This window comes from Vicia villosa, linkage group LG1 (genome assembly GCF_029867415.1).
Source record: "Vicia villosa cultivar HV-30 ecotype Madison, WI linkage group LG1, Vvil1.0, whole genome shotgun sequence".
Taxonomy (NCBI): Eukaryota; Viridiplantae; Streptophyta; class Magnoliopsida; order Fabales; family Fabaceae; genus Vicia; species Vicia villosa.
In genome coordinates this window covers 251,202,193-251,217,229 of record NC_081180.1, presented here as the reverse complement: position 1 = coordinate 251,217,229, position 15,037 = coordinate 251,202,193, and the positions used below count along the sequence as shown (strand labels likewise).

The following is a 15,037-nucleotide window of genomic DNA, read 5'->3' as shown; positions in this document are numbered from 1 at the left end:
TCAACGCAATATCTCATTTTCGGTATTGATTCTCCTCCTGTAATCAATAAAATATTGTCAAAAACTCACTACTAAAAATACTCGCTTTTCCTGCGGAATTTAGCTAAATTTCCGCAGGAAACACGTTACCTGCGGATTTTCCTGCGGTTTCATGTCCCCAGCTAAAACCTTCGCGGGTAATATTTTCGGCAGGAAGTTCCGCAGGTAATTCCGCAGCTAAATCCGCAGGAAAGATCCGCAGGTAAATCCGCAGGTAAACCTGCAGATACTTTCTATCTAAATATTAAAAAAAAATTTACTCTAATTAACTTTTGAATCATTATAAATTATATATTAAAATAACTATAATATAAAATAAAATTATCATTTAAAATGTTTTCAATTTAACAACAACACGTTACTATAAAATCCAAAATCTGCTATTACTTAAGATAAAACAATCCAAATTACAATCCAATTTAACAACCAAGTAAAAATACAAATCAAAATTCACTTCTAAGGTCTTCTTCATCTGATTCATCGACGCCATCTTCATTTGTGTGATCACTTTCATTAGTGGGTTGTGGTGGACGAGAAGACCCAACAAATCCTAAGTGACTCATTAGTGTTTACAGCCGATGATTCAAAAGCCCTGACAAGCGACTGCCAAAACAAGTCAATAAAACGGAACTTCAGCAACAAGCCAAAATCTATCCAAAGTGCAGAATGAGAAATAATATATACATCCTTAGATAAGAGCAATTGAAAAGTTTAAACACTTAATAGTACTTGGAAGAAATATAAACCAAAAACCACATGTCATCGTAATCAGCTAGTTACCGATTAGTAATTACTGATTTCCAGTGACAGCTAAATAATCAAACTTGTATAGTGAAGTGACTCACTAGACAACTTCCCGTGGATAAATTGAAATTAATATATTTGCACACCATTTATGAACATGTCTTTTTCCTACAGCTAGTATTTTCAACATAGTAACATCAAAGCATGCATGCAGTCAATCATACATTCTCAACTAGAAAAAGACATGTTAATTCAAAGCATGCATGCATGGAAAAGATATGTTAATTCTCGTTACTTTCGTGATTTAGTGACTATTAAAAAATCACTTATTTGATAAAATAAAAAAGCACTTATTTGAGTTAATAAATTTTGGTCATTCATCTTTCTGTACGTGTTTAAGTTATTCCACCTAGTGGTATTTGATAATTAAACTTCTTATAAAATATTCTTGACTGAACCGTGGCCATCCCTATCCTATCTATGCTTAGCCACTCTTACTTTTTGAAATTGAAAGTGAGATTTGTCTACTTCTATTATACTTTATGGTAATATTTATAGGGTTTTTTTAATGAGAATTGCACACTGTTTCATTATAGATAAGTCTCAGCTTGAGGCTTAGCAGTACTAGTATTATCTCTTTTTATTAATACTTTGAAGACATTGAGACACAACAACCATATATTTTGAAGGCAGTTCATAAATGCTTTCACAAATGCAACCACTAACTAATGTTTTGTAGAACTAGAATCCTAATATATTCTTATTCCTCTGTAGAGGTAGTTTTTGGTCTTAATAATGAAATATCAGCTTTGAACTTTGATCAATTTACTTTTAAAGGTACATCTAAAGATTAAGCCACCAAATAAGACCCTATCTCTTTGTTTTGTAGAACTAGAATCCTAATATATTCTTATTCCTCTATAGAGGTAGTTTTTGGTCTTAATAATGGTATTATAAGAATATGAACATAAGTACACAATCCTTAAAAGGAATTTTGAAGTTACGCAAAACCCATATGCACATTGAGTAAAAAATTCATTTCAAGTCAACAGAGAGAAAGAACAAACTTGGAAGTCACTTCATTACCAATAAATATGTGTTGGCTACAATAAGAGACTGATGAGGGGGACCTTTGAATTTGAATGCAGCTAGAATTCCAACACAATCATGCTATAGTCTCCACTAGGATCATTCAGATCTCCACGGTCTTCTATACCTGATTTAGGTCCTGCATCAGAAAACCAGTTAATGAGTAGAAATCTCATTATTCTGTACAAGTGACGCCTCTACTTCTGATTTCAACGAGGATTCACAAGGATCTTCCAATTTGGGGGTTTACTTGGAACTTGTTCCTATATGTGCCCAGGTAAAAATTCATTTAGTAATTTACAATAACAAATTCTTGGCATGCTGCGAGTTAAATCTTGAGACACTATCAGTTGCTATTATTTTTTTTATAAGTTCTATACAATATATATACCTGAAGCTTCTACGTTCAAATGTTTTTACCGTGTCTACAGAAAGAGAGAGGCTCCAAAGTGAGAAACTTCGAGATTTGGCAGTTTTTGAGAGGCTAAATGGTAATCCCGGAAAATCATCTCCAGCTCTTGCTGTCAAGAAGGTAGGATCAAATTCGAACTCCTGAGCTATCTGGTTTGCTTCTGTCTAGTTTAGGAAGGATGTACTCTCAAGCTACATGTTGAATTCACTTTTAAGCTGGTTTTATCCTAGACGGTTGTATTGTATGACATTTCACTTATCAGTTTTGTAGAACTATACCAGTTTTAAGTGAATTTTGAGGTTTATTTGTCTCATCTTACAATGTCCTGGTAAGAGATTTAGGATAAGCTCTAATTCTAAATTGTAGGATGGAATTCTGAATGTTATTTCACATTTCTTACAATATATAGACAAAGGTGGATTGCAGTGGTCATACAGTGTGGCACACCTATCAAATAATGGACCTAACATTGTATCCATGCATCATCTCAACATGGAACAGCTCACAAAGACATTATCTTCTTTATTCAATATGTATAAATTTGTTTTATATAATTTAATTCAACCAACTATCATCAATAATAATCCATTCAATAATTTAGTAGATTCTACCCAAATCAACATCATAGTAGAATATCAAATTATTTGTAATCATGCATGACCAATGTAAAAAGAAAAATTAATGTTACTTTGACCCCTGTTTTTTTGCCAATTTCCCTATCGTAATTTATTTTCTTATACCTCTTTTTTCCTCCATTTTAAATATCATTATCTCTCCTATTTTACTTCAAAGTCATACATCTAATCCAATCAGTCCATGGAAAAAGAATAAATAAAAAATTGCAGCTTGTCATTTGGTAAAGGAAAGCTGCGGTAGACTTTCATATGAGACCAAACGGTTTCAACTTTGTATGCGATTAACATCAATACTGGAGTACTCTAAATGTTTAGCAACTGTTGTAGGCATAGTTTATCATATAATAGGAAAGCGATAAAGAGCGAACTAAATTTATCATATGCTAAAATACTAGCAAGACAAGTGATCAAGTTGTATATTATGGGCTCATCAACATAAAATACAGTTAATAAGAACAAAAGGTTTTGCAATATCACCTTTGCCACTGTTTTTGAATCTTTCTTTCCTTTGAAAATCTTTTCCAATATGATGCGAAAGTAGTGTCCAAACTCCAAAGGGTCCAAGATAAGCCTCTCCAAGAAACTGCATGCAATAGAATATTTATAAATAAGACTCCTATAGTGATATATATATATAGTATATAACAGAAGACAAAAGACAATCAAAACTGCAGTAGCAAAATGGTGTGAAAAACTCAAAGCTCAAAAGAGCTCAAAAAATGACCTTCAACATATTTATAAGTTAAACAATAAATAAATGATCTCTTACTTTTAAACCCTTTATAAAAATGATTCCAAATGCAACCATTTGTTTTCAAAGGTTGTTTTAGTAATTAACGAATTATAAGCTCTTTTGCTCTCCCACCATCCAAAGCATTGCAAGGTAATTAACGAGATAATAAGAAAAACATATATATTCTTTTTGAATTCTTGTGTGTGAAAACATTAACATTAAATATTCCTAAAAACATAATAGTAAGCGAAAACTCAAATCTTCAAGTGTTCCATCACAGGTCCAAAAACTACATCAACAATAGTAAGCTAAATTGAAAATGGTTGCAATACTCAAACTACCATGTTCACGACCGGTTCAAGAGTGGACATGTTTAAATATCAACCAAAATAACACTAAATTTGAAAAACATAATGATAAGTAAAATAACTTCTAATAATGGTAAAGCTTGAGATACTCTCTTTGACTGGCTTGTCAAATAGCATGATCAGGATCTCATGCAGTATCACCAAAACTCATCAATGACCAAACATAACTTCACATGATATGGAATGGAATAAACCACCATATATTCTATCTGGTACGATAACTACCAAGACCTATCCACTATATACATCAAATTATTGTTGTTTTCCTCAATTATATAAACCTAAAACTGTTCTAATTCCAAGTTTTTACAGAAGCCAACTAATTGATTTAAACAGAGCAGCTTCAACATTAATTTCCAAGTTAGAATACTTCTACAATTAACACAAGAAAGGAAACACCATTTATACCATACATTCCTTCTAAGAATTTCCTCTGTTACTTCAAAAGAGAACACAGTTTAAATGAAAAGATATCTATAAGAGTAGCATACTCAAATGCATCGCCACCTCTTAATTTCTATAACTGTGTCCGCAACAAAACCCAAGCAACCCCAACAACAATGAGATTTTCAATCAATATAAAAACAAGGAACCTCCTCCATGTCAAATTACTCACCAATTTCAAACCCAAACAACCCCAACAACAATGAGATTTTCAATCAATATAAAAAAAAGGAACAACGAGAAGAAAATCAAATACTGAAGTCGAAATTTTCAAAAAACAAATGAAATTGGAGAAGGAGAAACAAATGTGTAGAAAAATAAATTAGGAACAGATAAATCTTACAGAGATTATGAAAAGGTGATTGCGTTTCTAGGTCAGAAGAACGGTGAGACAATGGAGCGTCGGTGGTAGTGATTGCGTTTAAGAACGGCGAGACAATCGGTGGAGCGTTTTGAGATATAGTGTTTCTAGGGTTTTCAATTTTGTTTGAAGGAGTTGCTATTACGTTGCAGAAACTTAGTGTCTTAGTGGTTTCATTCTCACTAATTTTGGTTTAACAATAAGATTGAGATATATATATCATTAGTAAAGTATAAATAACCTTTGTTAGTGTCTTAGTGGTTTCATTCTCTCTAATTTTGGTTTAATAATAAGATTGAGATATATGATTAGTAAAGTATAAATAACCTTTGTTTCAATTGAATTTAGTGTCTTGGTGGTTGATACTTGACTCAACATGAGTCGAAACTGGAATTCAATTCCCAGTCCCAGCTTCATAAAAAGCCACTTATATTTTTCTAATTTTAATCTTTATCAGTTTTTTATATGATTTTTTACATTTATTTTTTAAAACTCTCATAACTACTTTTAAAATATACGTTGAATAATTAAAATTAAACTAAATAAAAAATATCATAAAAATAATTAATAAAATAGAAAAAATAATGATTACTTTTTTTATTGTAAAATTTAAACAAAAATTACAATTAGTTTTAGAAAAAATTAAAAAATGTCCAATTTGCAGCAAAATCCGCAGGAAACTTTCCTGTGGAATTACCTGCGGATTTTGTATTGTTGTTAAGTTTCATTAAAATCATTTTCCGCAGCAAAATCCGCAGAAACGTTTCCTGCGAATTTACCTGCGGATTCTATATTGTAGTTTGATAATTTGTTGGAAATATAAATTCCGCAGAAAAATCCGCAGGTATTCCTGCGGAATTTTCTGCCAATTCGTGTTCCGCAGGAAAACTTATTTTGTTTGATAAAGTCCCAGGAAATTCCGCAGGTAAATCGAGTATTTCTAGTAGTTACTTACACATATTTAAAACTTAATTTCAGAAAACACAAACACTAATTTATAAAAAGCTTAACTAGATTCAATTTATAATTTAAAGACATTATTATCAATTTTAAAGAAAGAAAAACAAATCTCTGTTATTGTTTTATAGGTAATTTTTATTTGGAAATATCAGAAAATAATTCTAAAGAATAGGTTAATCCAACATAAACTTAGGCTAAATAATAAAAAGGAACTTTACAAAATTCGTAAAAGTTGCATTTAGAATTAGTAATATCTAAAAAAAAAAAAAACCATATCCAAGCCAATAATTTAATATTCCAAACGAGATCGAATACATTGCATTTGCCGTTTTTAAAAACAAAACTATTTCGCTCCAACCATATACTCCACAAAGTAGAGAAGCATATAACTCCTTCTTTTTTTTTTTTTCAAATTCCGAAAATTCTCATTGCAATGTAATTTTTTTTTTTAAAAATACAATACAATTTTTTTGTTTTTGATTTTAGTTGATTTCCGAATCATGGCAACATGATTGTAGAAATGCTTTGGATATAATTATTTTAAACCTTTCAATTGGATTTTTTTTCTCAAACCTATTAATAATCTTATCAACTAGTCTAATAATAATCATACTATAAGAAAAACATGAAGAAAAAAAAACTAGATACGAATAAATAAATTTGTTACCTGGAATCAACATTGATGTAATGCATAAAATTGCAATGAAAAAAATGCATGTGGTTGATGCTAGTAGCCATTTTCTCTTAGGTGAATCAACAAGCAATACCTAAAAAGAAGGAAAAAAATGAAATCAAATTTTGCAAAATACCTAATTTTTATTTTTAGGTTTAAAAATGTTTGCAAGAGGAATGTTATATTTTATTTCCTGGATCAAACAAATATTATGGCATATTTTATACACTTTTCCTATGAATAGGAAATTTGCCTTCAATGATTTTCATCCTCAAATTAAGAGACAAATTTATTTTGGAAAATGGATTGAAAAATGATTGAGATTTTGGAGAGGGTTTGAGTTTTGTTTGGAGGAAAATGAATGAAATAATGAAGAAGTCAAAAAGGTATATGAAAGATTTTTTCAGAGATACATTTCCGAAAAAAACACCAGACATTTTAAATCCAACGTTTAAATTGGAAAAGAAGTGCTTTCGTGGACCTAGTATAAAACGAAATGTTTTGCATTTGTATGATATCAAGTTCTATTTTCTTTGATTCATTTTCTGGACTTAGTGTTTTGCAACTCAAGTGATTGCAAGAAAAACTTCTAACACCCTTCTACAACTCATCTGATTCTAAACACCATGCAAACCAAACACCTATATCAGAAACTAACTATTTTAACATCTATTGTAATTTTCAAACGCATACCCTCCTTTAGGTGCAAATATTACTTCATGTTCTTTATATGTGTCTCTCTCATCTTTTTCACTTCTACATCTTCATTGACTACACCGAGTGACCGAGGTAATGTTTAAAATTTTGAACTGATATTTTTCACTTTTATATTTGTTATATTTTTCTTAGTGATTATAATTTGAAACAAGAGTCGTGTTCTCATACACAAATTCCATGCAAATAAAAGCATAGAGTTTTTGGACTAAAATGGTATGAGTGAATAATTTAATTAGAGAAATTGATCTCTTCTTAACTGTTATTTTCGGGTTTGAAAAACCAGCCACAAAAGAAGTTACCGGAGAGAGTCATGGAACGATTCGCTATCTTTAAGATGTTTCGTGGTATTGTTGAAAAGTATGTAAAACAGCCAAAATACGTCGGCGCCGCCAGGATAAAATGACCCAATTCAATTATACGATCACTACTTGCACACTATGTGAACGTTCTAGAAATACACGAGTTTAATGGATGAGTTGTATTTAATGAAGGAAATAAAAGTGATAATTTATATGAATAGAATTGTATTTACTGTAGGAAATAAAAGAGATAATCTATATATGAATAGAAGTAATTCATTCATAATGCACTAATTGACCTAAATATATAGAGTATCTTCAAGAGATGATTTATATACATAAAAGTAATCTATTTAATTTATAAAAAACAGTTTTTTTTAATTTTTAAATTTTTTTTTTTATTTTGAGAATATTAATTTTTGATTTTTTTTTAAGTTATTAATTTTTGATTTGGGGCCTATATATTTAGGGGCTCATTATTCTTAGATATTTTTAGGCCCCCTCACTAAGTGGGCTAGGGCTCAAATTTTTTGGCCCCCTAAATTGACACCTCTAGTTACCGGAGAGAGTCATGGAACGATTCGCTATCTTTAGGATGTTTCGCGGTATTGTCGAAAAGTATGTAAAACAGTCAAAATACGTCGGCGCCGCCAGGATAAAACGACCCAATTCAATTATACGATCATTACTTGCACAGTATGTGAACGTTCTAGAAATACACCTACGGATAATGTTGAAACCACTTATGTAACACCCTTTTTCTAAACCTCAATTATAACGAATATTTATAAAAACATAATGAAATGCATAAACAATCGAATGTCATGAATTAGAACAGAGTTCTAACAATCGAATCTTCTTACACAACTATCAAATAAGGTGGTCTAATAAACAAACACTATTATTTAATATTGAAATCAGTCTATTTATTTTTCCACTAGTCATAAAGACTATGTGTGTACATATATTTTGAGAAGCTACAACTCAATATTAATTACAACAACAAAGACTTGTTAGGCACTCGGCTACACCCTTAGGAAATCCTTTTTCTTCACAAAAATCCCTACATGATTGGGTGTTAGCAGGACATGGTGGTCTCTCAATGCAATATCTCAATATCGGTATTGATTCTCCTCCTCTAATCAATGTCAAAAACTTGCACATGTTTAATAATCTTACCAACTAGTCTAATGATAATCATAGTACAATAAAAAAAACTAGATACGAATTGTTACCTGGAATCAACACTGATGTAATGCATAAAATTGCAATGAAAAAATACACATGGTTGATGCTAGTAGCCATTTTCTCTTTCAAGGCGAATCACAATACCTAAAAGAAGAAGAAAAAAAATGAAGAGAAAAGCTGGGTTTACACTGGTTTTTACATATACAGAGCCATCATCACTTTACTTTGTTATGATGTACGGTGTAGATAAGGTGTATGGCAAAAGCAATGTAGGAATAGCACACCTCATTTTCTATCTTCCCATTTTTTCCACTTTTGTTTAAGTATAGAAATGTCTTTTTCCATTTTTAGTTAAGTGGTCCCCTTACTAGTTTTTTTGCTGCACATATCTACTAGTCTTTTTCCATTCTTTCTTAATCTCAACCACGTTGAATCTCTCAAGCTCGCTATTTCCTCTCCGAATCAACCTCTGCTTCAGATTAAAATATCCTGTCTCTAACACCGTGAACTTTCTCTCTCACCGTGAACTCTCTCGGTTGTCTCTCAAGATTCACCGATTCTAGAAAAAAAAACAGATTCAACAATTGCTCGTCGTAAAACTCTCATCTCACTCGGCTTTCGAAATAAGAACGAATCAATCTCTTAATCGCTGTTTTTTCTCTGTTTCACGATTCAGGCAAGCAGACAGCAAGTTTACACAATAAAATCAACAACAATCATAACAAGTTATGGCAAGGGCAAGAACAACATACAAAAAAAACAAACAGAATTCAAGGTTACGACAACCAATCTTCACAGAAGTATAAAGCGACAATGGAAAAGTTACCGATCCGAAAGTTATCGGAGTGACGAAATCCGCGGTGATACTGAGAGTTGTTTGTCGCTATGATGTTGATGTCAAGTTGTCGGAGCGGTGTTTGTTGTTGTAGTTTGTTTCTGAGTCACGTGATGATGAAATTGTGTTACGTGATTTGGTTAGTGTCTGTTGTATGTTGAATGTTGTTGAGGATGAGTGCAGGATTATCGGAGTGATTTTAAGTGAAGTGAAGCTGGTTTTATGGCTTATCGTGTGAGGATGATGAAGTGTAAGCAGGAGGGAATGAAAAAGAAGTTATGAGTGATGGTTGAGAGTTGTAACTTGTGGTTAGAGTGAAGGGTTGGTGAGGTTTTTGTTCTCTCTTTTTTTTCCCTTGTTCTTTCGTGGTTGTCTGTCGGTTTTCTTTTTTCTTTGTATGCAGAAGGTCCCTTTTATATCCCCATGAGAATGAAATTTGGGGGGGAAATTTGGTTAGATTTGAACACTTTAGGCAACTGTTTCATTGTCTTCTTTGTGCAGGTCATGGTATCACCATTTTGGTGAATATTTTGGATTATTGGGACAGCAAGGTGCAGCATGTTTTGGACTGTTCTCTTTGGCACAACAGAGATTCAAAAATGCAGAAACGTGAAGACAAACTTTGCTCTTATCTCTTTTTTTTTTTTTGTGTAAAAGGAAGTAAGTGGACTCATAAAAAAAAACAACTTGGGCCAAACACACAAAACCCTTTTTATTTGATTAATAAAAAGAAACTAAAAATAAATTTTAAACTAAAAAATAAAAAAGTAGTACTAATCCTAAATAAAAAAATAAATAGACTAAATGATCTAAACCTAATTTTTATACATATTTTTTTATATATAAAATTAAACTAAATTAAAACAGACGTTTTTTTTTGGCATTTTTTAATGATAACAAAAAAATTATGGAGTCTAGAAATAAAAACTCCGAAACAATGATAACTCAAATAAAAAAAATACACAAAAAATATGAAATGCAAGCTATTTTTGCTGACTTAAATAAAGAGTCAATTTTATGAACGATGAATACACGCGAAATAGAAATACGGCAAACCAACGACGAATGAAATACGCGAAATGCAACGATTTAAACCATGAACACATACGAAATACGAGTGGGATATTGTCTGAATGAACAAAATGTGTTGGTAAAAAATTAGGGTATGACAGGTGTGTATTAGGTTTGTTGTTGGGTGGTGTACGTGTGTTCAAAATTGATGATGATGCAACTCGTGTGCATGGGTCGATCAAATACTTCGGGTGAGACACAAACGGCTGAGGTGTAGTAACTGCGAAAACATTGTCTCAATCGTGCAACCAACTCCATAACATAATTTTTGTATGCGCTCTTTTTGTAATTAATTTTTAGAAATTTACTAAACTTTTTTTATTCATTAAGTAGATTGGTTACAACAAACCCAACACAAATATGACTAAAACAACAACACAGACAACGAATAAAATTACTTAACATAACAAAATGTCTAAGAAATTACAATTGTCAAAACAATTCCATCAGATCCATGCATCATCACCATTACATCCCTGTCATTTTTTACTCATCCCACCAATGTTGTGGTTCTCCGGTCGCAAGTGAGTTGTCCGTTCTAAGTCTTTGAACTCTTCTAATAACTTCACCATCATCACCATACCCTTTATTTTTTAAAAATCATGTTAGATGACATGAAGAAAAAATTAGAGAGAAAGTGAAAAGAGGTGTGAAGAATGGTGGGGGAATCAGGTGTTATTAATAAAAAAATGTAAATACACTCACGTGCTATATGAGATGACTCTTATTCACAAAAATTACATGTATACACCTCTCATTCAACGCCTTAGTATTCGAGTTAGGGGTGGAAAAATGGGTCGTGGCCCGTCAGGCCGGCCCGCTCCCCCGTCATAAAATGGCAGGTTGGATTGCGATTTTGGACCCTCCGCCCACCAAAGCCCGTCCCACCAAAACCCAACGCCCGCCCCGCCAAAACCCAACGCCCGTCAATGCTCTCCCTGTCAAAACACACCGTCCGTCAAAGTCCGTCTCGCCTATTCGTTCAGCCTATCCCGCTTTCGCCTCGCCTATTCATTCAGCCTATCCCGCTTTAAGTCTGCCATTTTTTTAGTTAATTCTAATAATTTTAATTCTTGATGGTTTAATTTATACATTTATTTGTAAATATATGTAACATTTTTTAAGTAAAATTTGTTAAAAAGATGTTTTATAAAAAAATATGTGAAAAATTTAATTGAAAAGTAACAAAATTCTATTAATCTAGTAAAAAAAATATAAAAATAAATTAATAAAAAAATAGGCGGGAAAGTCTGTCTCCCGCCAATCCACCACTTTGGCGGGGCAAGCTTGATTTTCAAGCTCATTTCTACTTGGCGAGCCCGCCCCACTATTTTTTTGGCGGGCATAAGAAGGGGCGAGGCGGGCGGGCAACTTTGTCACCCCTAATTGGAGTAGTCATCTCATATAACACCTATGTTATATTTTGAGTGCATGTGTCATATGTGATGACTGTTAGAACAAGATTTGTTCTGATCAATATTCTTAGTTTTAATGATAACAAGGATATGAATTTTGGATAAGATAATGTGGTACTCTAATACATTGCAATTTCCCTTTCAGGAAATATATATAAAGAGTATGCACAAATCAACGCTCAGAAGCTTTGACTCAGAAGGTTCAGCATCCAACATCAGAACATGGTCTGGCAAGACATCAGAAGATGGTCAAGCAGAATCAGAACATGGGTTTATGAAAGCATCAGAAGGAACTAGAGATCAAAAGCACTGAAGTCATGGTATCACGCTCAGAAGCACTTCAAGGTCAGAAGACAAGAAGATGCTCTGCACCAAGCTGTTTGACTCTGATGATATTCAAACGTTGTATACACAAACATCAGATCAGAAGCAAGGACAAGATGGCAGGCTACGCTGACTGACAAAAGGAACGTTAGAAGCTATTAAAGGCAACGTCAATAGACACAGCGTGGACAAGGCTCGAGGTAGTTGACAAAAGCGTGAAACATTAAATGCAATGTTGTACGGAATACGCAAAGCATTAAATGCTCCCAACGGTCATCTTCTCAAACGCCTATAAATATGAAGTTCTGATGAGAAGCAAGGTTAACGAAATTCTGACTAATTTCTGTGAATACAAACTTGCTGAAACGCTATTTTAAATCAAAGCTCACAGACTTCATCCTCATCAGAGCTCACTTATTTCTGTTGTAATACTATAGTGAGATTAAGCTACAAACTGTAAGAGAAATATTACAGTTGTGATTATCGCTTTTAAGAAGCACTTGTAATACTCTTATCTGATTACATTAATTTGTAAGTAACTAGAGTGATCGTGTTGATCAGGAAACTCTAGGAAGTCTTAGAATGTGTCTAAGCAATTGTAACTAGAGTGATCATGTGGTGATCAGGATACTCTAGAAAGTCTTAGAGTGTTTCTAAGCATTTGTTCCTAGAGTGATCAAGTTGTGATCGGAATACTCTAGAAGACTTAGTCGTGGACTAAGTGGAAAACCATTGTAATCTGTTGCGATTAGTGGATTAAATCCTCAGGTGAGGTAAATCACTCCGTGGGGGTGGACTGGAGTAGTTTAGTTAACAACGAACCAGGATAAAAATAACTGTGCAAATTGTTTTTATCATTTAAATTTTTAAACTACACTTATTCAAACCCCCCCTTTCTAAGTGTTTTTCTATCCTTCAATGACGTCACCGCTTAAATCAAAAGTCAAAGCTGATTATTTGAATGATTTCTTGAAAAACATGGTAATTGAGAAATTTTAATTGAAAATGTTGGCTATTGAAAAAAAACAGAATTACAATAAAAAAAATATAAACATTCTTAAATTTATACTTTGATAACATTATTACAATTATAAGACCCTTAAAATTTAAGACATGTGTTAAGGGTCTTGTTGTAAAATCTAATAATATCTCAATCATATTAACAATTTTGATGCATCTTATCTAAAGAACATTAGGTTAATTAGAAAAATAATAAAGAATACAGACAATGTTTAAGAATTTCAAATATAAAAGTTATTTTTTAAATAAATCAATTATTTTAATTTACAATATATTGAATACAAATATTTTTAATAAAAATATCTTTTTTTTGACAAATAAAACATATATTTAATTTTTTAGAAAAGTCAATTATTTTAATTTTTTATATCAAATATGAGTATTTAATAGATAAAACATACATTTTTAAATTCTTAACGAGTATCTCCGAAGCATTCGTTAGCATTTCTCTAAAGAATATCATGTTGTTTATGCTTTATATCTAAATGTGATTTATGAAATAAAGATTTTGATTGATTTTTTTTTAAATTAAAAATAGCAAAAATTGTTTTTTCAAGTTGATATGATTTAAAAATATTTTATCATATTTTGATTTATATTTAAAGAGCTTAAAGGTAGTGCACTGTCAGTATAAAGTTTTTTACACGGTCAGTGCATCACAACCCTTAAAAATAAATATTTTATATTTAATTTTTAAAAAAAGTTAAATTTTTATAAATTTTAACGGTTTAGATTTTACTGACAGTATAAAACTGTTTTACACTTTCGGTGCATTTTCATTAAATTCATATTTAAAAGGGATTCAAATGAAAATTTACTTATATCTACAATATAAGAAAAAAAGATGTTCTGAAAAATACATATATGTCCCTTTGCTTATAAACTGTGCCACGTGGACACCTTCACCATCTACCACAATTTGATTTTATTTTTTTTTATTATTATTATTTTCTACCATCATCTCATCATGATTCTTCTGCATGCTAAGCCATCTTTTTGAAACAAGCTTCTTGGAAAGACAAGCATTTTCTTTTCACTTAATAAAATCCAACTTTTTGGTTTTCCTATTCTTTATTATATTATTTTGATACTGATAAGTAACAACTCTCAATGCACAATCTTCCATTCAACTCAGACTTTCTTTCTTCTCACTCTTTCATCTCCTTCTTCTCTCTTTCTTTCATCTCATTCTTGTAGTAGTTTCTTCCATTTTTTTAATGTTTCTTTATAGTATTTGTTTAACAACTTTAATTTCGATTGATTTTCAAATTCAATTTCATTGTTTAAGAGATTTCCCGTTTCTATTATTTTCAGGTATTTTCAGTTTCTTTGTTTATCAACTTTAATTTTTGTTCTATTTTAATTTTTTTCCCCATCTTCATTCATTATGTATTGCTTTTTTGTTCTTCATCTTTGACTAATCAGATCTACAAAGAAGAGAAAATAGATCCAGATCTACAAAGAAGGAAAAATAGATCCAGATCTAGAAAATCAATTTCTTTGAATCTTCTTCCATTTCAGGGGCTCTAGGTCTTCAAATTCAACATGTTGTCACCATTTTTCAATTCTGGGATTTTTAACCTACCACTTTTCAAAAAAATTCTATTTTTCTTCAACTTACATACCAAACTCACTTTTCAACCATCCTTACAAATCGCATATCTTTGCCTATGCAACTCCTTTTTTTACAAAACAACCCAACAATTATTT

The 15,037-nt window shown here is 31.6% G+C and overlaps 1 long non-coding RNA gene across 2 annotated transcripts; it reads right to left on the bottom strand.

Moving 5' to 3' along the window:
* Positions 1–400: 400 nt before the first annotated feature.
* Positions 401–10,073, bottom strand: LOC131625738 (uncharacterized). Of its 2 annotated transcripts, XR_009290932.1 has the most exons (5): positions 9,489–10,073; positions 8,710–8,806; positions 3,397–3,502; positions 1,870–2,011; positions 401–642 (listed from the first exon to the last, which is right to left on the bottom strand). It is a non-coding gene; the product is annotated as an uncharacterized LOC131625738 (long non-coding RNA). The 2 variants fall into 2 exon arrangements; XR_009290933.1 differs by lacking the exons at positions 8,710–8,806; positions 9,489–10,073 and adding an exon at positions 4,808–4,994.
* Positions 10,074–15,037: the final 4,964 nt, after the last annotated feature.